The sequence below is a fragment of the Hyperoodon ampullatus genome (genome assembly GCF_949752795.1).
Source record: "Hyperoodon ampullatus genome assembly, chromosome: 16".
In the NCBI taxonomy this organism is placed as follows: domain Eukaryota; kingdom Metazoa; phylum Chordata; class Mammalia; order Artiodactyla; family Ziphiidae; genus Hyperoodon; species Hyperoodon ampullatus.
The window spans coordinates 18,307,869-18,333,885 of NC_136929.1; the positions used below are offsets into that span (position 1 = coordinate 18,307,869).

Below are 26,017 nucleotides of genomic sequence, written 5' to 3' on the forward strand. Positions count from 1 at the left end.
GTGAAGTTTATAACAATACAAGCTTACTTCAGGAAAAAAAAAAAAAAAAAAACTCAAAAGAACAACCAAACCTTATACCTAAAGGAACTAGAAAAATAAGAACAACAATGACAACAACAACAACAACAAAAATGTTAGTAGAAGGAAAGAAATCATAAAGCAGAAATAAATGAAAGAGAGAATTTGAAAAAACAAAAAAACAGTAGAAAAGATCAATGAAACTAAGAGCTGATTCTTCGAAAAGACAGACAAAATTGATAAACCATTAGCCAGACTCATCAAGAAAGAAAGCAAGAGGGCCCAAATTAATAAAATTAGAAATGAAAAAGGAGAAGTTACAACTGACACCACAGACATACAAAGGGTCACAAGAGATTACTACAAACAATTACAGCCCAATATAATGGGCAACCTAAAAGAAATGGACAAATTTCTAGAAATGCACAATATGCCAAGACTGAACCAGGAAGAAACAGAAAATATGAACAGTCTAACTACCAGTAATGAAACTGAATCAGTAATAAAGAAAAAAAAAAAAGTCCAGGACCATATGGCTTCACAGGTGAATTCTACCAAACATTTAGAGAAGAGTTAACACCTATCTTTCTCAAACTATTCCAAAATATTGCAGAGGAAGGAAGCTTTGGAACTCATTCGACAAACACAGCATCACCCTGATACAAAAACCAGGCAAAAAGAAAATTACAGGGCTTCCCTGGTGGCGCAGTGGTTGAGAGTCCACCTGCTGATGCAGGGGATGCAGGTTCATGCCCCCGTCTGGGAAGATCCCACATGCCACAGAGTGGCTGGGCCCGTGAGCCATGGCCGCTGAGCCTGCGCGTCAGGAGCCTGTGCTCCGCAGCGGAAGAGGCCACAACAGTGAGAGGCCTGTGTACCGCAAAAAAAAAGAAAAAAAAAAAAGAAAATTACAGGTGAATATTACTGATGAAAATAAATGCAAAAATCTTTAACAAAGTATTAGCAAACCAAGTTTTCAATATTATATTAAAAAACTCATACATGATGATCAAGTGTAATTTATCCCAGTGATGAATGGATGGTTCAATATCCCCAATCAATCAATCAATCAGTGTGATAACCACATTAACAAACTGAAGAATAAAAATTATATGATCATCTCAATAGATACAGAAAAAGCTTTTGACAAAATTCAACATCCATTTATGATAAAAACACTCCAGAAAGTGGGCAGAGAGGAAACATATCTCAACATAGTAAAAGCCATATATGACAAACCCAAGCTAACATAAAATTCAGTGGTGAGAAACTAAAAGCATTTCTTATAAGATCAGGTACAAGAAAAGGATATCCACTCTTGCCACTTTTATTCAACATAGTGTTCGAAGTCCTAGCCACAGCAGCAGACAAGAAAAAGAAACAAAAGGAATCCAAACTAGAAAGGAAGAAGTAAAACTGTCACTGTATGCAAATGACGTGATAATATACACAGAAAATCCTCAAGACACCATCAAAAACCTTCTAGAGCTCATCAATGAATTCAGTAAATTTGCAGGATACAAAATTAATATACAGAAATCTGTTTCATTTCTATACACTAACAATGAACTATCAGAAAGAGAAATTAAGGAAACAATTTCATTTACAATCACATCCAAAAGAATAAAATATCTAGGAATAAACCTACCTAAGGAGATAAAAGACCTGTACTCAGAAAACTATAAGACACTGATGAAAGAAATTGAAGACAACATAAACATATGGAAAGATATACCATGTTCATGGATTAGGAGAATTAATATTATTAAAATGACCATACTACCCAAGGCTATCTACAGATTCAATGCAATCCCTATCAAAATACCAAGAGCATTTTTCACAAACTAGAACAAATAATTTTAAAATTTGTGTGGAAACACAAAAGTCCCTGAATAGCCAAAACAACCTTGAGAAAGAAGAACAGATCTGGAGGAATCATGCTCCCTGATTTCAAACTATACTACAAAGCTACAGTAATCAAAACAGTATTGTACTGGCACAAAAACACATACATATATCAATGGAACAGAACACAGAGTCCAGAAATGAACCCACACTTACATGGGCAATTAATTTATGACAAAGGAGGCAAGAATATACAATGGGGAAAAGACAGCCTCTTCAATAATGGTGTTGGAAAAACTGGACAGAGACATACAAAAGAATCAAACTGGCTACCCTCTCACACCATGCACAAAAATAAATTCCAAATGGGTTAAATACCTAAATATAGGGCCCAAAACCATAAAGTTTCTAGAAGAAAACATAGACAGTAAGCTCTTTGATACCTATCTTAGAAATATTTTGTTGGGTATGTCTCCTCAGGCAAGGGAAAGAAAAACAAAATAAATAAATGAGCCTATGACAAATTGAAAAGCTTTTGCACAGCAGAGGAAACTATCGACAAAATGAAAAGGCCACCCACTGAACGGGAGAAGATATTTGTAACTGATATATCCAATAGGGGTTAATATATAAAATCTTCAAAGAACCCATACAACTCAATATCAAAAAAACTAACAATGCAATTAAAAAATAGATAGAGGTTCTGAATAGACATTTTTACAAAGAAGACATACAGATGGTCAACAGACACATGAAAAGATGCTCAAGATCACTAATCGTCAGGGAAATGCAAATTAAAATCATAATGAGATATCACCTCACATTGTCCAAATGGCTATTATCAAAAAGACAGCAAATAACAAGTGTTATCAAGGATGTGGAAAAAAAGAGAACCCTTGTGCCTTGTTGATGAGAATGTAAATTGGTGTAGCTGCTATGGAAAACAGTATGGAAATTCCTCAAAAAATGAAAAATAGAACTACTGTATAATCCAACAATTCCATCCCTGGATATTTATTTGAAGAAAACAAAAAACACTAAATTGAAAAGATATATGCACCCCTATACTCATTGCAGCATTATTTACAATAGCTAAGCTATGGAAGCAACATAAGTGCCCAACAATAAATGAATGGATAAATAATGTAATATATATATATATATCACGTGTGATATATATCACATGTGATATATATATAAAGTTAGTCATGAAAAAGAATAAAATCTTGCCATTTGTGACAACATGAATGGAACTAGAGGGTATTATGCTAAATGAAATAGGTCAAACAGTAAAAGACAAATACTGTATGATTCCACTTATATGTGGAATCTAAAAACCAAAACAAATGAACAAACACAACAAAACAGAAACAGAGTCATAAATTTAGAAAACAAACAGGTGGTTGCCAGAGGGGAGGGGAATAGGGAAAGAAAGAAATAGGTGAGGGAGATTAAGAGGTACAAACTTCCAGTTGTAAAATAAATGAGACAAAGGTATGAAATGTAAAGTGTGGGGAATACAGTCAATGACTACCTAATATCTTTTTATGGTGACATATTGTAACTAGACTTATGACAATTATTTTGAAACGTGTTGAAATATCAAATCATTATGTTGTGTAACAGGAACTAACATAGAGTTGTACACCAATTGTACTTCAAAAACAAACAAACTCATAGAAAAAGAGATCAGATATGTACAGGGAGTTGGAGAAGGGGGAACTGGATGAAGACAGTCAAAAGGTACAAACTCCCAGTTATAAAGATAAGTAAGTACTAGAGATGTAAAGTACAATGTGATAAATATAAATAACATCACTGTATGTTATATATGAAAGTTAAGAGAGTAAATCCTAAGAGTCTCACCACAAGGAAAAACTTTTTTTCTATTTCTTTGATTTTGTATCTACAAGAGAGGATAAATGTTCAGTAAACTTACTGTGATAACCATTTCATGATCTATGCAAGTCAAATCATTATGCTGTATACCTTAAACTTATACAGTGTTGTATGTCAATTGTATCTCAATAAAACTGGAAGGAAAAAAAAACTACAATGAGATACCACCTCACACCCACTAGAATGACTACTATGAAAAATACAGATAATAACAAGTGTTAGCGAAGATGTGGAGTTATTAGAACACTTGTGTACTGTTGGTTGGAATGTGAAATGGTAAAACCACTGTGGAAAACAATATGGCAGTTACTCAAAAACCTAAAAGTAGAATTACCATATGATCCAGCAATTCTACTTCTGTATACATACCCAAAAGAATTGAAAACAGTCTTGAAGAGATATTTGTACACCATATTCGCAGCATATTATTCTCAATAGCTAAAACAAGGAAGCAGCCCAAGTGTCCATGGATTGATGAATGGTAAGCAAAATATGGTATATACATACACTGGAATATTATTCAATCTTAAAAAGGAAGGAAATTCTGACTTATGCTACAACATGGATGAACCTTGAGGACATTACACTAGGTGAAATAAGCCAGTCACAAAAACACAAATATAACTCCACTCATATGAGGTTCTTAGGATCACCAAAATCACAGAGACAGAAAGTAAAATGGTGGTTAGCTGGGGCTGGGCAGAGCGGGGAGACTGGGGAGTTACTGTTTAATGGGGACAGTTTCAGTTTTGCAAGATGAAAAGAGTTCTGGAGGTAGATGGTGGCAGTGGTTTGTGTAACATAAATGTATTTAGTACCACTGAACTCTGCGCTTATAAAGTGGTTAAGATGGTAGATTTCATATTTTACTGCAATAAAAAAATTAGAAACAAATCTTGCTAATATGATTAACAACTCTTATCCTAGACAGGAGCCCAGGGCAAGCCCCGTTATCCATAGCAGGTACGCTAGAGAACTGAGTGTAAGGTATGCAGTGTGGAATAGTGCCTAAAGAGGACAACCCTGAGGGTGCATCATGGGGTGAGCCTCAGGGCATCCCAAGCTTACCCAGGTTTCAGGACAATTGTATTTACATGGCCCAATATAATACAGTTATTCCCTTATTTTAGGGTAGGAGTAACGGTTATGGTCTTTGATCTCTGCAGAGTTTCACAGCTTCCACATTAGCTCTTCACTGACCAACTGTAGATCAGCAAACATAAAATATGCAAATGTGCAGGTGTGCACACACACACATAAACACACACACACAATAGTCACCTTTCAATCTCCTCCTTTTCCACACAGATTCAACCTCAGGCTTCAGTTTGTGTAAGTTAGACAAATAAACAGCAGCGTGCTTGAGCACTGCACAAAGGCTCAGACGCATAAAATGTGTCACAGTAGGTAACATCTTGGCAATTATTTTTTATTTATATTGCCTAAAGTTATACAAAGGCAAACTCCACTTCAATCAGTAAAACTGACTTAAAGAAAACAAAGCTATCTTCTCAGCTTTCTTCCTAAATGGAAAGATTGAGGAATTAAGAGTACAGAGAAAAACAATGATAGAGACTGGGGAAGAGAACCAATGAATAAACATTAAAGGATATAAACATATTTGGTACAGGAAAGACTGCTAGGGAATAAAAAGAATGATGATAGTAACAACAGCAACAATAATAGATCACTGCAAATATCTCTCCAGAATTTAAATACCTAACAACACTTTGCTAGATCACATTCTTTTTTTTTTTAAGTGTTCAACTAAATTTTTTTTTTTACATCTTTATTGGAGTATAATTGCTTTAAAATGCTGTGCTAGTTTCTGCTTTATAACAAAGTGAATCAGTTATACATATACATATGTTCCCATAGCTCTTCCTTCTTGCATCTCCCTCCCTCCCACCCTCCCTATCCCACCCCTCTAGGTGGTCACAAAGCACCAAGCTGATCTCCCTGTGTTACGCGGCTGCTACCCACTAGCTATCTATTTTAGGTTTGGTAGTGTATATATGTCCATGCCACTCTCTCACTTTGTCACAGCTTGCCCCTCCCCCTCCCCATATCCTCAAGTCCCTTCTCAAGTAGGTCTGTGTCTTTATTCCCATCTTACCCCTAGGTTCTTCATGACATTTTTTTTTCTTAAATTCCATATATATGTATTAGCATACGGTATTTGTCTTTCTCTTTCTGATTTACTTCACTCTGTATGACAGACTCTAGGTCCATCCACCTCATTACAAATAGCTCAACTTCATTTCTTTTTATGGCTGAGTAATATTCCATTGTATATATGTGCCACATCTTCTTTATCCATTCATCCGATGATGGACACTTAGGTTGTTTCCATCTCCGGGCTATTGTAAATAGAGCTTCAATGAATATGTTGGTACATGACTCTTTTTGAATTACGGTTTTCTCAGGGTATATGCCCAGTAGTGGGATTGCTGGATCATACGGTAGTTCTATTTTCAGTTTTTTAAGGAACCTCCATACTGTTCTCCATACTGGCTGTACCAATTCACATTCCCACCAGCAGTACAAGAGTGTTCCCTTTTCTCCACACCCTCTCCAGCATTTATTGTTTCTAGATTTTTTGATGATGGCCATTCTGACTGGTGTGAGATGATATCTCATTGTAGTTTTGATTTGCATTTCTCTAATGATTAATGATGTTGAGCATTCTTTCATGTGTTTCTTGGCAGTCTGTATATCTTCTTTGGAGAAATGTCTATTTAGGTCTTCTGCCCATTTTTGGATTGGGTTGTTTGGTTTTTTGTTATTGAGCTGCATGAGCTGGTTGTAAATTTTAGAGATTAATCCTTTGTCAGTTGCTTCATTTGCAAATATTTTCTCCCATTCTGAGGGTTGTCTTTTGGTCTTGTTTATGGTTTCCTTTGCTGTACAAAAGCTTTGAAGTTTCATTAGGTTCCATTTGTTTATTTTTGGTTTTATTTCCATTTCTCTAGGAGGTGGGTCAAAAAGGATCTTGCTGTGATTTATGTCATAGAGTGTTCTGCCTATGTTTTCCTCTAAGAGTTTGATAGTTTCTGGCCTTACATTTAGGCCTTTAATCCATTTTGAGCTTACTTTTGTGTATGGTGTTAGGGAGTGATCTAATCTCATACTTTTACATGTACCTGTCCAGTTTTCCCAGCACCACTTATTGAAGAGGCTGTCCTTTCTCCACTGTACATTCCTGCCTCCTTTATCAAAGATAAGGTGACCATATGTGCGTGGGTTTATCTCTGGGCTTTCTATCCTGTTCCATTGATCTATATTTCTGTTTTTGTGCCAGTACCATACTGTCTTGATTACTGTAGCTTTGTAGTATAATCTGAAGTCAGGGAGCCTGATTCCTCCAGCTCCATTTTTTGTTCTAAAGATTGCTTTGGCTATTCACGGTCTTTTGTGTTTCCATACAAATTGTGAAATTTTTTGTTCTAGTTCTGTGACAAATTCCATTGGTAGTTTGATAGGGATTGCATTGAATCTGTAGATTGCTTTGGGTAGTAGAGTCATTTTCACAATGTTGATTCTTCCAATCCAAGAACATGGTATATCTCTCCATCTATTTCTATCATCCTGAATTTCTTTCATCAGTGTCTTATAATTTTCTGCATACAGGTCTTTTGTCTCCTTAGGTAGGTTTATTCCTAGATATTTTATTCTTTATGTTGCAATGGTAAATGGGAGTGTTTTCTTAATTTCACTTTCAGATTTTTCATCATTAGTGTACAGGAATGCCAGAGATTTCTGTGCATTAATTTTGTATCCTGCTACTTTACCAAATTCATTGATTAGCTCTAGTAGTTTTCTGGTAGCATCTTTAGGATTCTCTATTTATAGTATCATGTCATCTGCAAACAGTGACAGCTTTACTTCTTCTTTTCTGATTTGGATTCCTTTTATTTCCTTTTCTTCTCTGATTGCTGTGGCTATAACTTCCAAAACTACCAAAACTATGTTGAATAAGAGTGGTGAGAGTGGGCAGCCTTGTCTTGTTCCTGATCTTAGTGGAAATGCTTTCAGTTTTTCACCATTGAGGGCGATGTTGGCTGTGGGTTTGTCATATATGGCCTTTATTATGCTGAGGAAAGTTCCCTCTATGCCTACTTTCTGCAGGGTTTTTATCATAAATGGGTGTTGAATTTTGTCGAAAGATTTCTCTGCATCTATTGAGATGACCATATGGTTTTTCTCCTTCAATTTGTTAATACGGTGTATCATGTTGATTGATTTGCATATATTGAAGAATCCTTGCATTCCTGGAATAAACCCCACTCGATCATGGTGTATGATCCTTTTAATGTGCTGTTGGATTCTGTTTGCTAGTATTTTGTTGAGGATTTTTGCATCTATGTTCATCAGTGATATTGGCCTGTAGCTTTCTTTCTTTGTGGCATCCTTGTCTGGTTTTGGTATCAGGGTGACGGTGGCCTTGTAGAATGAGTTTGGGAGTGTTCCTCCCTCTGCTATATTTTGGAAGAGCTTGAGAAGGATAGGTGTTAGCTCTTCTCTAAATGTTTGATAGAATTCACCTGTGAAGCCACCTGGTCCTGGGCTTTTGTTTGTTGGAAGATTTTTTATCACAGTTTCAATTTCAGTGCTTGTGATTGTTCTGTTCATATTTTCTATTTCTTCCTGATTCAGTCTTGGCAGGTTGTGCATTCTAAGAATTTGTCCATTTCTTCCAGGTTGTCCATTTTATTGGCATAGAGTTGCTTGTAGTAATCTCCATGATCTTTTGTATTTCTGCAGTGTCAGTTGTTACTTCTCCTGTTTCATTTCTAATTCTATTGATTTGAGTCTTCTCCCTTTTTTTCTTGATGAGTCTGGCTAATCGTTTATTAATTTTGTTTATCTTCTCAAAGAACCAGCTTTTAGTTTTATTGATCTTTGCTATCGTTTCCTTCATTTCTTTTTCATTTACTTCTGATCTGTAGATCACATTCTTAAATGTGGCCCAAGAAGGCCCCAAGTTGGACCACTTCTTCCTTCCCTCCTGCTCCAGCCTCATCTCAAGTAACATCAGCCATTGTACTCTTCCCTTCACACACCAGCCTTCTTTTATTTTCTCATATTCACCAAGTGCCCTCTTTCCACAGAGCCACTCTGCATGCTCTTCCCGCTGTCTTAGACAGTCTTGTGGCAAACACATACCTTCCCCGACTTCATTCCCATCTATTTTTCTTTAGATCTTAATTCAGTCTTCCCACAGGAACTTTCCTTAACCCCACTGACAGCTCCAGTCCCTACTCTATGCCTTTGGAGTGTCCCTCGTTCCTCTTCATTGCACTTATCATCATAAGAAAGCAAAGCCAAATGGACCCCCAACAGATACTATATGGTAACAAGATATATTTTTAAAATATTTCAAAGCCTGGCTTCAAAGAACATGGCATAACTGAGGATGCTTATGAAACAACAAGAGTACGCAACCCAAGCTCAGGAGCAGCAGCCGTGTTTCTGAACAGTAAAACCAAACTCTGCGAGAATGAAAGTGCTAAAAACAAAATGAAATTAAAAATAAAACAGCAGGCTCCTTGCTGAAGGGGCCCTCAACCAGGCTTTTCTTAATTGCCTACCCAGAAGCAGCAGTACTGGTTACTACGTTTTCCTTTCTGTTCCCCCACTTAAGAAACTGTTAACAGCCATCTACCTGCTTGTGTACTTTTGTTAATATGTTAAAACAGGAATATTGGGAGGCATTCTGGAAAGATGGTGGCGGTGGCAGCATAGTTTACACGATCTCCAAATCCCCACATGGACCAGACAGAACAACTTGAAATCAAATCCAAAAAATACAACAAAACTAGGTGACATAATATCCCCACAACCTTCAAAATATATGTGGAGTGGGGAAAAAACAGCAAGAGCCACAGATCTTCACAGTATCAGAGTCTGGGCAGGAGAAAGAAAAATGAAGCAGGGGGATAATGTCTGAAGGACCTAAGGACAGATGAAGCCCCAAAGAGCCAACCGGAATTCACAAGAAAGCACAGTGGACCAATTTGTGAACAGCAGCTGAAATGGAGAGTTTTGCCCTCTCGATCACTGGATGTGTGCAAAGGAGCCAAGATGAAAATGAATGAATTCGCAGGAGCAATCCAGACCCCTATGAACTCTCCAAAGAGATCCAGCAGGCTCTTTTCCAAGGAAGAACCCCACGCAGAAGAGAAACGTCTGGAAGCGGGATTAAAATTCAACAGAAGAAGGAGTTAAGAGACATACACAGAGAAGGTCCAGACCAAAGTGGGAAGGGAAATAAATCCAGGAAATTTCAGAAAACAAGCAGCCATACTTTTAAACACTATACAAAACCAACAGAAAAAGAAACTCTGTAAAATCACAAAAACTATTCTGAAGTCCATTTTAACCTAAATTTCCAAGGAAAAAAAGTAACTTCATGTGAACTGAACATCAAAAAATATTGAGGTCAAATCTCACACAGAGTTATTACAATAAAAAAGGGAATAAGGAACAGAATAACATCCCTACAGACAAAGAAATCATGCCAGAGAGACATGCCCTCCCCCCCCAAAAAAAATAAAAAATTCAGGCATGCTATTTCAAAACAAGCTAAAAGATGACATAAAACATGAAAGAACAGCACAAATCAGAATTTTAAAAATTCAGATATGAGGTGACAGTACTCAGGAAAGAATTAAAGATGAACGAAAAACATTCTGAAGAGAAGACTAAACTAGAAGAAACACAGGAGCCAATCACACAAAGGTAATACCTTAAGAGAAGCAGAGGGTGGAAAATAAGGAATTGTGAAAAATCAAAAAGTATGAAAGGATTTGAAAGACAGTGACAAAAGAAATATTGTTTATTATGTAAACCCCTGAAGAAGAAAACAGGACAAATACTAAAACCTGTATTTTATTCTATGCTGAAACTGTTGTGAGGGTGAAATGGGATAAAACAAATAAGTAATTATAGACTATTCAAATTCTGTTCTCTAATTCTATCCTGTATCCTTGAAAATCAGGATTTTTTTAGTGAAGAAGAAAAGAGATACAGACATAATAAAGAAGAGGTTAAGTAAAACTCTGCAAAATAGATAGCTAGTGGGAAGAAGCCGCATGGCACAGGGAGATCAGCTCGGTGCTCTGTGACCACCTACAAGGGTGGGATAGGGAGGGTGGGAGGGAGATGCAAGAGGGAGGGGATATGGGGATATATGTATACGTATAGCTGATTCACTTTGTTATGCAGCAGAAACTAACACATCATTGTAAAGCAATTATACTCCAATAAAAATGTTTTTATAAAAAAAGACCATAAAGATATCAAAAAAACCCAAAAAACTCTGCAAACTTGACTTAAAGTAGCAATATGAAAGCACGAAGAAATTTAGCTTTAAAAAAATATATTTCCTAGTTTCACTGAAAAGGCCTAGGAACAATGAATAACTGAGTGGCAAACGGTCCCCCTTGTGCCCAGATTATAATCTTGAAATACCAATACTCTCAAAAAGAAGTCAGTGCTTCTCTAAGAAATGCCTCCCTCTAGGTCTGGGGCAGGAAAGAGATAAGATGACAGACTAGCTAAGCATCTTGTCCACCAGATAGCCAAGAAGCTAGGGTCAAATAACCCTAGTTATTTGCTAATAGACTTGCTAGTAGATAGCAAATAACTACCAGGGTCATATCAAAACGGACTCAGGAATCATATTAGTCTGCCAGGGCTGCCATAACAGAATACCACAGACTGGTGGCTTACACAACAGGAATTTATTTTATCACAGTTCTGGAGGGTGGAAGTCCAAGACCAAGGTGCTGGCAGGTTTGGTTTCTTTTGAGGCCTCTCAAATCCTTGGCTTACAGATGGCACCCTCTCTATGTGTCCTCAGGTGGCCTGCTCTTTGTACATGTGCTCTCCCCATGTCTTTCTTCTTATAAGGACACCGGTAATGTTGGATTAGGACCGACCCATCCTTATGACCTCATTCAACCTTAATTACCTCCCATTTCCTAAGTCATATTAAGGGCTAGAGTTTCAACTTAGGAATTTGGGGAACACAATTTAGCCCATTAACAGAAGCCATCTTCAACTATCATACTAAGTGAAGTAAGTCAGAAAGAGAAAGACAAATACCATATGATATCACTTATATGTAGAATCTAAAATATGACACAAATGAACCTATCTATGAAACAGAAACAGAATCATGGACATAGAGGACAGACTGGTGGTTGCCAAGGGGGGAGGGGGTTGGGGGAGGGATGGAGTGGGAGGCTGGGGTCAGCAGATGTAAGCTTTTATATATAGAATGGATAAACAACAAGGTCCTACTGTACTGCACAGAGAACTATATTTGATATGCTATGATAAACCATAATGGATAAGAATATTTTTTAAAGATTATATATATATATGTAACTGAATCACTTTTCTGTACAGCAGAAATTAACACAACATTGTAAATCAACTGTACTTCAATAAAAAATATTAAAACTGAAAAAAAAAGTCAACTTCAAAACGTTTTTGCTGGCCAAACATGGGACAATTTAAGCATCCCTAATAATAATTGCAACGGATTACAACCAATCAAATAAGCTTAAATCCAAGGGTTTTCTGTATCCATGCTTTCTCTTACAAAAAAAAAAAAAGACAACTTTTAAAATAGTACCACTGATTGATAATATACATTCTCTTTTTATTTCAAATATTTACCTCTCCCCTAGCCAACTTGCGGGATTTTTATGTTTGTAACACATATCAACTTTGTTGATGGCTGACATAGGGAAGGGCCTTGGTGTCAAGACATTGACATCAAGATATACTTTAGGTTCCCCAGAATGGATGCTACATGTCATAAAATACCAAATTCTCACCAGATGAAAATAGGGCCTTGGAATTCAGAGTAGTAAGGTGATACCGGTAAAATTTTCTCTTTCTGTCTTTTCTGAGAGTGTCTTCTTGCCATACATTCTGAAACTGATAATCTGTGAAATGTTATCAGGGTGAAAGGGTTTTGACTGAGTCAAATGTACTCCTTCATCCAGGTGGAATAAAAAATACTTAAGTCCATGTATCTAGCAATAAGCATAACAATGGCATTGGATCTCCAGAGAACTGAGTAGCATCTGTTCCCTCTCCTGGAATTTCCTTTGAAGCTTTACCTCTTCCTCACTCACATACATGTTATTTAGATGAAATTGGTACACACAAAAGGATGAAAACACAGCATTCTATCCTGTCAGAACAATGATTGATTCAGGAATAGACAGCCAGTCACAAGAAAGAAATGCAGAGATATTTGCTGAGGCCTCCAGGAAAGCAAAGCTTTCTCTTTTCTGCTGGACATGAATTTAATTATACAAGAATGCAAGTTTTGCAGATGCCGTAGTCATTTTCCAGCTCAGAGTAAAGCCTGGATCTACCACAGATTCTTCAGTTACCTACCTTATCAAGAAATCTAGCCAATACAACACTAATAATATTTCCCAGGATTATGGCAGGCCAAATCATTCCACTCTCTTTTATGGTTTATTCCAGAACATCAAAAGGATGTGATACTAAATGCAGTGTCTGATAACACTCTTTTAGTGGCCATTCCAATTTTCTGCTCTAAAATGAAATAAAATGTGTTATGTCCAAGAAATAACAAGAAGGATTCCACTTGCAACATGGCAGTGCTAGCCACAGAAAGCCACCATTAACTGGGCAAAATACAACAATCAATGACCTGAAAGCCCTAGAGAGAGAACAAAAGAAGAAAGATTCTGGACAGGTGTCAATATTTGGAGGAAATGGGAAAGCATGAGGTTAATTTCTCATCTCTGTGGCATTTGGCCTAAAACCTGTTTAACAGTTTTAAAGCTCATTCCTTTCTAAGTTCTGCCAACCCTGACCTGAAGGGCTGCCTAACAGTTCCTGATACCACCCTGCATCTTGGTGCTTTCCTGAACATTTGCTTTGTGTAGTTAATTGATTCCATTTAATTTGCTTCTCTCCCAAGACTACAAGCTCCGATAGGATAACGACCACCTTTGCCTTGTTTCCCAATGTATTGTATGTTACTAGCACAGTGCCTGGAACAAAAGATCTTCAGGAAAGTATTAGTCTCCTTCCCTTTTTCCTTACTTGCACATAAATATTTTGCAAGAAGCCTAAGAAAGCACTTTCATGGCTTAAAATTAATGAGACAGTTTTTCATACAGACCAGGATAAGCATATCGCTGAGGACATTAAAAACTGGTTCAATAAACTTTTTTTTTTTTTTTTTTTTTGCGGTACGCGGGCCTCTCACTGCTGTGGCCTCTCCCGTTGCGGAGCACAGGCTCCGGACGCGCAGGCTCAGCGGCCATGGCTCATGGGCCCAGCCGCTCCGCGGCATGTGGGATCCTCCCGGACCGGGGCACGAACCCGTGTCCCCTGCATCGGCAGGTGGACTCTCAACCACTGCACCACCAGGGAAGCCCCAATAAACATTTTGAAATAGTATTTATGATGATCATATTTACATTTTTAAGAATATTCCTCAATAATGTACCACTGTAATTTAAAGATTCATCTTTTTTCTTTTCTGGAATACAAGCACTGTCCTCTAAAAGTATATACTGATATTATTCATTAAAATAAAAAAAAATTTTTTTCATAAGAGTATTAAGTGTTTCAGCTATTAAGGGTTTTTTATGGTTCTGGATTCAATAAAAAAAAGATAATAAAATTCAATTAAAAATTCAATAAATAAAATAAGTAGTGCTTTGTGGCCGCCTGGAGGGGTGGGACGGGGAGGGTGGGAGGGAGGGAGACGCAGGAGGGAGGGGATGTGGGAACAGATGTATATGTATGACTGATTCACTTTGTTGTAAAGCAGAGACTAATTAAAAAAATAAATAAAAAAGAAGAAAAAAAAATAAGTAACATTTGCTAATCTACAAATTTAAACAAATAGGGTCAACATAATACCCACTGGTAGAACAGTAATGCTGTCCCTCGCATATAAATGGCATCATTGATCCTTCAATGGATAATGTATTCAGTTGTTTTTCTAGTCATGGTTGATGAATGTTCACACAAAATCACATATTTAAATCCTTACTTTTATAACCCATAACAAAGCAATTCTCATATGAAAGTACGTCCTGAAGCAGGGCAAAGGTCTGCTAAATGGAATGCTTTCTCAAACTTGAAGTCATGAATTTGGAGTCGACACTCTGACATGTTAACCAACTCAGGAGAAAAAGCTGAAATACATATTCAGACATATATCTGTTAAGGACCAGCAACAGTTGGGCTTCCCTGGTGGCGCAGTGGTTGAGAGTCCGCCTGCCGATGCAGGGGACACGGGTTCGTGCCCCAGTCCGGGAAGATCCCACATGCCACAGAGCGGCTGGGCGCGTGAGCCGTGGCCGTTGAGCCTGCGCGTCCGTAGCCTGTGCTCCACAACGGGAGAGACCACAACAGTGAGACGCCCGCGTACCGCAAAAAAAAAAAAAAAAAAAAAAAAAAAGAAGAACCAGCAACAGTAGAGCCTGCTCCTTGAGGGATGGGGGAAAAAAAATCAATTGCAATCTCATCCCCTCAGTTTTAATGAGCCCCAAACTGTTCTATAGCCAACAATCCACACCGTTTCTCTAAATGAAGCCAGGCCCATGCAGCACGGCTCCCGCAAGCCAGGCTGAAGCTGAGATTCTGAACTATCTGGCACAGGAAACTGAGCATTACTTCTCCATTTTCAAGGATGTATTTGCATCCACGGATGCTCATGGTCTAAAGACCTTGTTGGTGGTGGGGTTAGCGGTGGGGAAGGAGAGGAAGCTCCCAACCATAAATGAAGCCCAGAGCAAAATGGACTGCCTGCCACAATTCCTGTGGAATCGGCCCACTTCACAGTAACCCCCTTTCCTCTGAGAACTGCTCTCTCAACACCTCCACAGGAGAGGTCCCTGCCAGCCTCAGGTATGTCAGGTGACCTCACATCTGATTCAAGTTTGCTGAACTGAAAGCAAATAAGTGATTGAAACAGAATCAAGTGGACTGTTTCATCTGAGAATTTAGCATTGGAGCACTCAGAAAGTCTAGTCTGTTTTCCATCAGGTTGTTTTAATACATAATTTAGGAGTGAGGTGCCCATGCTATTTCACCATGGAGACAAAAAAGCAGAGTGTACAGAGTAGAGAAATGAAGGGAAAGCCATCAGAGTTCTCTGTAGTTCCTACTGTAGTTCTTTTCCGAGACCAAATTATTTCCCCTATTTTGGGGTTTCATGAGATACACCTAAGGCTTATCATTAGTTTGTGTTTCTTGCAACCAAAGTACCCAAGCTAATGCTCTAGTGGAGGGATAGCAGGAAAGAATGGATTGATCGATGTTATACAGAAGGATCTCAGGAACCGTGAAACACGCTGAAAAGCCCAGGCAGAGAAGCCAGGCTTAGAAATTGCGGGTGGGCAGGCAGAGTGCTTTTGGGTAGAGAATGGTGACACACTCAAAAGTGTCCCAACCCAAACACCAAGGCTATCTTTTGTGGCTAGAAATAAGTAATGTATTAAATACAACTCTTCACCAGCTCTACTACAGGGAACCCCACTGCCACCATGTTTGTTAACACACACATTAAAGGGAACTGTGTCACCCAGATACTTGTGAATAAAAATAAACAAAAGGGCTTCCCTGGTGGCGCAGCGGTTGGGAGTCCGCCTGCCGATTCAGGAGACACGGGTTTGTGCCCCAGTCAGGGAAGATCCCACATGCCGTGGAGCGGCTGGGCCCGTAAGCCATGGCCGCTGAGCCTGCGTGTCCAGAGCCTGTGCTCCGCAACGGGAGAGGCCACAACAGTGAGAGGCCCGCGTACCGCAAAAAAAAAAAAAAAAAAAAAAAAATCCTAGCAAGTACCTGGTGTATAGCAGGCTGTCAAAAATGGTATTTGCTTTTCTCTTCTCATATAGCTATGATAACTAAACATCCCATTTAAATGACAAATAAACATCTCATTTTTAAATTAACAATCTATTTAGATGCCTGCCCTTGAGTCAGCTGAGATACCCTATTTCTACCTGCAGGCTCCATCCCACTCCAGATTCTAGTATTAAGTGAATCTTAGTCAAGGGTTCAATTAAGTATGCAAAATTCATTCTACATTGGTTCAACATATTTAGTACCTTTGCTTGTCCTGACATACTTTCATACCTGAATTCCAGTAACTAAATTATACTCCTACTGTTTATTCCATTTCCAAAAATGGGGTCAAATTGTTTTCCCCAACCCATGCCAGATTGCCAGCCTCCGTACTGGGCCCAGTATCACCCCAAAACTTGGGTTATCAGTCATGACTGTGATATCCAGAGCAGGGGTAACTGAATTCCAGGCTGCGTCTAAAAAACACTAGATTCTGGCAGTCTTTACCCACCACACTTTACTATCTAATCCTGCCACCAACTCCACCAAAAGAAGTCATTCTTGTCCCAAGAAAATCCAGCAATGTCATGATGAAATAGAATTGCAGGTCCCCAGGATCCTGTAAGTCTGCAGAAATCTATCCCTAAGTAAAACCAATCAACTGCTATGAGTTCCCATCCTGCTTCTAGTACAGTGCAAGAGATTATATTTCTTATTACCTCCATAAATTTAATATCAGATTTATGATTTAGAATCATTATTTGCAAACATCACACAAAACTGAGGTCAGAAATCTTCTTCATTTACAACATAATTATAATGACTCATTTCTTTTTCCTATCACTGGCCATTTTATTCCAAGTATGTATTATGACTGATTATTTTATTTCTAATTGTTTACTTGACTTAGAAACTGAAGAAGGAATTGTACGCATACAGTAGCCTTTTTAAGCCCCTGTGTATCTGAGAATGCCTACTATCTCAAATACAGTTTCCTTCCAAAATCTGTATCTTCCAGCTTCCAGTATTGTAGAGAAGTCCAACATCAACCTGCCTATTTGTCCTTTTAGTAACCTCTCTTCTTCTGACTATAAGCTTAAATGACTTTTTAAAGTACTAATGGCTCAAAAATTTTACCATACTATAAACCATTTCAATAATAAAAATGGCCTAAAAAACAATAATATAAATGCTTAATAAATGGCCAAGTTAAGACTTGAAACCTGCAGCAAGGCTCCAAAGCCCATGCACTTAAATATTAGACCATAATGCTTCAAGTCTCTGACTCTGTAATATTTCTTCTATTATTTCTGAGACTGCCTTTCCTATGCTTTTCTCTCTCACTCTGAAATATTTATCAGTTGTTGGATCTTTCAACTGTATCTTGCACTCCTCTCATCTTTTTTGTTCATAGTTTACATTACTTTAACCTTTTCTTCATAATTCAGGAGGAACTTCTAAACTTATCTTCTAATTCAGTCATTCGGGTTCTATTTAGCCTATTTTTCATAGGCTTCACTGCATTCTTTAAGAAAACCATGAATTTGACCTTCAAGAATCCTTTTCTATTCTCAGATTATTTTCCAAGAGGTACAGTTTTGTCTTATGAATGCAACATGAAATATGAATGAGAAATTAGGAGGTATTCTTTTTTATTAAACATCTCTCAGACTGAAATTCTGGATCTTTTACAAGTCCAGCTGGTTTTCCATTTTTACATGTACCTTATAGAAGTTATCTGTTTTATGATGTATTTGGAGTTGCAATTAAGTTTGTCAAATTTTTAGATTTCTGTTGTTGAATTTCAGACCCAGAAAGGAATGTTAATAAATGTTTTCAGTCATGCTTCTTTACCAGCTGGGAGAGGAGTCCAAGTGGGATAGGGAAGGATCAGCATCAGGAAGACACTGTAGAAAGGGAGTTTCAAGGCTCTGCCCAATTTTCTATACTATTTTTTAGGGTCTCCAGGGTGACGCTTCCTTCTTCAGCTGGAGCCCCTGCCTTTGTTGGGATCAACATTAGCAGTGGCCCTGCTTTGCTTGGCATGCCAGTCTCGTTAGGGTGCACATATACTCTGTGAGTTCCAACATGGGGAGCACTCTAGGAAACTTAGCAGTATAATCAATACTTTTCCTCTCATCCGCTGTCTCACGGCCCACCTCCCTGGTGGGCCCTACAGTTCTGAGCCAAAAGGTGTTAGTGAGGCTGCATTAGGGTGACATTTCTGATTTCTGGAGCAACTTTTCTTCCATGAGCTACAGCAAACTGTAAGCTTATTGGTCCCTCCCTCATTCTTACCTTCATGAACTTTATCATGGAGAAATTTGTCAAATATTTTGGTATTTGGGTGATATTCCACTGTGGTTTCCATAAAATGATACATGTTTTCCCTATTTTATTGATTAATGACTTTTATCATAATGTGGAGGATGGGGGGGAAAAGCAAGAGTTAAAAGGCTAACATTCTGAATTCCACCTTAAAAAGGCTAACATTCTGAATTCCACCTTAAAAAGGCTAACATTCTGAATTCCACCTTAAAAAGGCTAACATTCTGAATTCCACCTTAAAAAGGCTAACATTCTGAATTCCACCTTAAAAAGGCTAACATTCTGAATTCTACCTTAAAAAGGCTAACATTCTAAATTCCACCTTAAAAAGTTATCGCCTTCTTTTTTTTTTTGGGGGGGGGGGGCGCCGGAGCGGCTCCTGATGCGTAGGCTCAGCGGCCATGGTTCACGGGCCCAGCCGCCATGGTTCACGGGCCCAGCCGCTCTGCGGCATGTGGGATCTTCGCGGACCGGGGCTCGAACCCGTGTCCCCTGCATCGGCAGGCGGACTCTCAACCACTGCGCCACCAGGGAAGCCCTTATCTCCTTCTTAATGTGCTGTTTTGTTTTGTTTATTAGAATGGAACTTCCTGAAGAGGTATGCCTCACAGTACGTAACTGTAAAAATGGACCATCACATCCCAAAATAACTGTTAGCAGTTCTTTATGACATTTAGACAAGTTTCTACCTCAGAATACACAAGTAAATAAGCTAGCAGATTCTTTGAACAGAAGCTAAGAGAAAAGGGTGGATGATTCTAAAATCCTTGAAAGTGTTTACTTGTTCACCCTCTGGGTGACTGTGGGAGGTGATATTGATTTATAATGACTGGTAGAAATGTGCTTATGATAGGATCACAATGATGCCTGATAGAGTGAGACCTTGAGTTGCATTCCAAGATCTACTCTTGCATTTTCTCCATTTTAAGACACTAAAAGATGCCTCATACATTTATTTATACATTACTTTAAGGAGGAGGAACTATTTTATTAAGTGCACACATTAAGAAGTTATTTCACAACACATCAAAAGGTAAACATAAAAAAATAATAGAAAGGAGGAAATAGTAGGAATAAATAGGTAATTATGCTGCTGGCACTGGGGGAAGGCAAATAAAAGAGAAAAAGAATAAACAGCTTGACATGCAAAAAGCCAAGTCTCTTGATTTCTCAACTTTAAGAAATAGAGGTACAGGGGAGGTGGGTTATTCCATGAGGATTACAGCTATGTTCTCATCAAATATAAGATGGTCACCTACCTTTGATTATTGAAAATGGTTATGTTACCATTTCCCTGATAAAATGAAATTTTAGGGCAGATAATGTAGAAAATTTTTTTAAATTACAAAGGAAACCCACAAATCTGAAAGTCCACTAGCCTAGAAAGTGGGATTAAAAAGAAAAAGAGTTGGATTATCAAACCCCACTCACAGAAGCAGTGACTCACAGAATCACAAACTTTACTAACAGTTCTAGGGACGCAGGGAATTGTGAGACCCAGGTAAAGCCAGGAGGAGTCTCCCTCCTTGTCACATTAACATAAACCCAGGCCCAAAGTTAACACAAAAGGTTACTAAGAAGTTACTCAAACAAGAAGAGCTATTTGGTCACAAACTATCTCCATTTTATACTCTGAGAATTACATAACTGACAGTGACATTTTCCTATGGCCCATGACGCATAAATTCATAAATAAGTCTGAGAGCTGTTTACCATAAGCAGCCTAGACAGGCTTGGTATACTCTGCTAAAAGCATTCCACAGGTCATCGTCATCAGGAGGATCTATTAGCATCTTTAAAATTTTGACCTGATCATTTCTTCTCTTCTAACCACATACTTAATTTCAACCTCACACCATACTGTCAGGCATCATGATATTTCTCACTACAAGGAAAGAGTCTCCTCTGCACTGTCTCTTCCTGGCCAGGAAGACAACTGTCCAAATATTCCACATGTGTCTTCTCTATCAGTTAAAGATATCTCGTCTACCAGCTTAAATTGTTTATATCATCACATAATCTATTCTAAAAGGACCCATGGAAAACGTCTTGTTCCTTACTTGTTCTTCCTAATAACTGCTCTGAATATGTAACTAATTGCATTATGCTTTGAGTGGCTAATAGGAAACTCAGAGCCCAAATTTTCAGCCCAGCTCTCAAGTGCCCTGCTTAAAATGTACGCTATTTCGGGCTTCCCTGGTGGCGCAGTGGTTGGGAGTCCGCCTGCCGATGCAGGGGACGCGGGTTCGTGCCCCGGTCCGGGAAGATCCCACATGCCGCGGAGCGGCTGGGCCCGTGAGCCATGGCTGCTGAGACTGAGCATCTGGAGCCTGTGCTCTGCAACGGGAGAGGCCACAACAGTGAGAGGCCCACGTACCGCAAAAAACAAACCAAAAAAATGTACGCTATTTCAAGTCTTAATCTTATACCTGATTTCCTACTATTATTTTATTATTTTTCCTACTCTTACTTTTCATATCATTTCTATACTTAGATTCATGTTGCTTTTCCCACTATTATTTTCAGATTATATAAACCTCTGCACATTGATTTACACTAGTATTAGAAGAGCTAGGATACAAACACATATGTAGAGATCTATGGCTAATTGAAATCACTTAAGACACTGAATGGCTTGACTCCTTCTGGCTCATATTATTAGCTCCTCTAGAAGTTTTATAACTCACCTACAAATAGATAGGAGGGAGCTACAGCATGAGACTTTATTAACTATGCAGTGAGAAGCATATGTCATTTGAATAGCCATACACAACATGCAATGTAATTAAGGTTACTCAAACAGCCATGAATTCAAGGTCAGTATGTTCCTCTTGCTTTCGGGACTGATTTCAGCTGGATGTACAATTTTTAAAGTACATGGGAAGCACCTTAATAGATTGCTGTTGCAAGATAAGTAGAAGAAATCAAAATCCTATTGATTCTACCTCTTAAATAATTTTTAAGTTTACTTCTTTCCACCTGTACTACCACCACTCTAATCTTAAACCTAGAAAAGAAGTTTTAAATGGATACGCTACCGACAAGAAAAGTCTTTTAAAAACACAAATCTGATCATGGCACTTATGCTAAAAGATTTTCCGTGACTTTCAATTGCTCTTGAGATAGAGTCCGAAATCCTTAACAGCCAAAAAGGCCTTAGGTAATGATGGCTGTCTCTCAGTCACCACTTCTGCACTCATTTCATCACTTTCTTAAGCTGTAGACATGTTCATAAAGAATGTACTTTGCGGGCTTCCCTGGTGGCGCAGTGGTTGAGAATCTGCCTGCCGATGCAGGGGACACGGGTTCGTGCCCCGGTCCGGGAAGATCCCACATGCCGTGGAGCGGCTGGGCCCGTGAGCCATGGCCGCTGAGCCTGCGCGTCCGGAGCCTGTGCTCCACAACGGGAGAGGCCACAGCAGTGAGAGGCCCGCGTACCGCAAAAAAAAAAAAAAAAAAAAAAAAAAAAAGAATGTACTTTGCAAAACGCTCATACACAAAAGAACGACCAATTATACTCTAGTTCTTTCTCTTCTTCTCTGCAGAATTCAGCTTCTCGAAAGGGTGGTCTGAATTGACTGTTTCCACCTCATTCTCATGCCAGCCCTGCCGTCTCAAGCGTGACCCAACCACTCCTTGGTGAATGCACACGCCCAGGTAACTGGTGGACTCCGCGTTGTCAAATCCAAGGGACACATATCCATTTCTAACCACTCTTGACCTCTTTGTGGAATCCGACAATACTTGCTCCCCAGTTCTCAAAACCCTTCCCTTCCTTTGATTTCTAGAACATCACTGGGTTATCTGCTTTCTCCTAGTCCTTAATTATTTGTGTTGATGCAGGTTCTGCCTCTCAGTTCTGTCCCTGGATGAACTCCTACTCCCAGGAATTCACCCACACACTTAATGATCTCCATGTCTTTATGTACATCCCTCTCTCAAGTGATATTTGGACCCCTACTTCCAACTATCTATTGTACATTATCACCAAGATATACCAGAGTAACCTCCATACTGACACGCCCCATGTTGTACCTTCTTCCCTGCAGACTGTCTTCTACGCTACTTCAAAAACTGGGCATCCTACTAGACTCATCCTTCCACTTAAATCCCCTAAAAATCCCACCTTCTAAGTCTCTCCATCTGTTCCATCCACTTTTTCAAGAAGAGCTTCCCTAATTGGTATTAAGTAAAAATGTCCCAGGAGAATAAATAAAAAGTGAGTGAGGAAAAAATCACTCTTTCTCTATGCAAATAAATTTTTTTCTTAATAATCAAATAAATAGACTCTCTCAAGTGTAGTACTTCCCAGAGCTTTAATACTGATATGTACTGTGGCTCTTGAAGAAACATATTCAGGATGCAGTGTTGCTCGCGAGCTAGTGAGACCCTCCTGCTAAGAACACTAATGAAACATCCCACAGAAATAATATGCAGCAGATCATAGTCTGGGTTTTGCTGGTTATTCTTCTTGAGGTCAATTTAACCAGCATTCTTAAAATGGCATCTTAAAGGCTGATAAATGTGTGAGCTCCTGAGTTGTGGGTGCAAGTGGGCAGCCTTACAGCATAAATGGGCTCTGAGCCCCCCTTCTCAGGGGAGTATCCAAAAGATGCTGAGTCTTCCTTCCACCTGTGTTAAATTGCAGAGTAATTTCCTGTTCCTTATTTTGATTAATAAATCAAATGAATTCATCAAATATTGATTAAACACCTGTCCTGTTCAAGACACTGTGATAGTTATTAAGGACAGAATGCAGTTTTGCCCCTCCAGGGCTCAACCTAGGGGGAGATACATTTGTAAAGAATTTAATTAATGTGACAAAGTGCTATGAAAGAAGTATGTACCAGGTTCTACGGAAGCACAAAGGAAAAAAAGGTTTCCTCTTCTTGGAGAGACAAAAGAGGGTGTCAGGAGATTTTGAGCTTTCTCTTGAATAATTTTTTAACTAGATGCTTTATAGTATCCTCACCAAAAAAAAAAAAAAAAAAAAGGTAGAAAATATTCCTGTTTAATAAATGAGAAAGTGAGTTTATTATGGTTAAATTTGTCTAAGTTCACAAAACTAATAAGTAGAAAAACAAATTTGAATTCTGATTGGTCAGACAAGATTCGAGGCAGAAAAGCAGGGGGTGGGGGGGAATGATATTCCACAGAGAGTTGACAAAAGGCAAGATGTATGAAAAGGTATGGTTCATTGGGGAAACCAAAAGCATTGAGCTATGGTTGAAATGGAACACCACGTCTATGTATGGTGTGCGCGGGGTGGGGGTGGGGGGGTTTGCTGGGGAGTGTGAAGGGTCTGGGAGTTTTTCCTACTTGCAAGTTAACAAGCTAGCATGTGACTTGTGAAAACAATTAAATAAAAACCAGTTAGAGTCAGGAGGCCAGAAAAAGGAGTTCTTATGCCCTGACTGCCTCTCTTGTCTCTCCAAGAAAAGGAAATCTGGACTAAGCTGAATTGCAAGCCATAGTTGAAGATTTTCCCAAAGTAACCAAAGATCCTCACAGATTTGCTGAGCAATTTAATGGAGTCATTCAAGCTTATCAACCTGGTTTCTCTGACTTATAATAGCTAGTCCATATGCCTGCTGGTGAAGGCCAGGGCCAGCATTGGATGGAAACCACCAATTAGCAAAGTCCTGCAAGGTTTCTAGAATTACAATCAGGAAAAAAGCCCCCTAACTTATTATATGATCAGGCTCAGGCAATCACTAGGCAACCTCAGGGAGCAATTCCTAGGGCTTTTCCAAAGCCTGTTTGACTAGAACAAGAGTCAGCCTTGAACACAGAAATCTGATGAACCTGTTCATTAAGATTATGATTGACTTCATATTGTTGTTAAAGAAAATTCTGGTCTTCCTTCAGATGTTGATTCCACCTGGATAGTTTTTAACTCTATGTTTATTAATGGACCGAACCAAGACCTTTCCCTTCTAGTGAAAAGGATCAGGATGGAATGGGAAACTGTGTCCACTCCAGGTTCAGTTAATCTGGCACACCAGCTCTCTCACACTCTAGATGAGTCGCCTATAAGGAAGACCATCAAACTTCTTCATCTTCAACTCCAATAAATGAAGGCTCCTAAATGAAACCCAAACCCTCCTAGTTTCTGCTATTATTTGCAAAGAGCCAGGACATTGGGAAAGAGACTGTTACAAACGTAAGCACTTTAAGCACATGCAGCCCTCTAACCAGCCTCTCCAACATCCTCCCAGTTCTCAATGACGGGCTCTGAGTAACTACAGGGGCTCCTCCCAAGCCTCCCTCTTAATCGGCTTGGGGAAACATTTCTCCAGATTGGGGGTCAGTCTCCTCCATTCCTGACTGACACCGGAGCCAAACTTTCGGTGCCCAACCCCACTAACATAAAACAGTCCCTGCCCCAGAATACTGAAACAGCTCCAATAGTGGGGATCTCTAATGACCCTCAAGAGGTTCCTGTCTCTTAACCTATTCCTTTTTGCTTAGGCCCTTTAAGAGACATCCATCCTTTTCTCCTTAGTTCTCTCACCCCTATCCATTTACTAGGCTGAGACTTCTTTGAGAAGTAGCATGCCGCAGTTTCTTCCTCCAAAAAAGAGGGAATAATTCTAGAATTGGAAAATAGTCATCAGAGTAACCGACCAGGTGAATCAAATGACCCTCTGACATGTTTTATTTGTTCTGTCTCTGACAGAACAAATAAAAGCAGATTCTGAAAATACGGATCATTTGTCCCCACTGAGTCAGCTACCACCTTTCTTATGGGGCAAAACCACTAACTGATGATGTACTAGCCCCTTTTTACAGTGAGAAAACCTAAGGGCCGATGGGAGAGGTTTGTCCAGGACCTCAGAGCAATAAACAACCTTGTTATCCCTTGATTCTCCTTGTTCCTAACCCTCTTATGTTACTGACATCCATGCCTACCAGAAGCAAATTCTTTACTGTAGCAGATTTACGCAGTGCATTCTTTAGCATACCAGTTGCTGAAGCTAGCCAATACCTTTTTGCCTTCACTTGGAAAGAAAAACAATTCACCAGGGCAGTAATGCCTCAGAGTTTTACTGAGAGCCTTTCTTAT

The 26,017-nt window shown here is 38.9% G+C and overlaps 1 protein-coding gene across 1 annotated transcript in view; it reads right to left on the reverse strand.

Annotated features, from left to right (window-relative positions):
- GPC5 (glypican 5) overlaps positions 1-26,017 on the reverse strand; it is a gene marked incomplete at both ends in the record, with an annotated part of 1,327,667 nt that overhangs the window by 1,278,907 nt on the left and 22,743 nt on the right. The window lies entirely within an intron of this gene.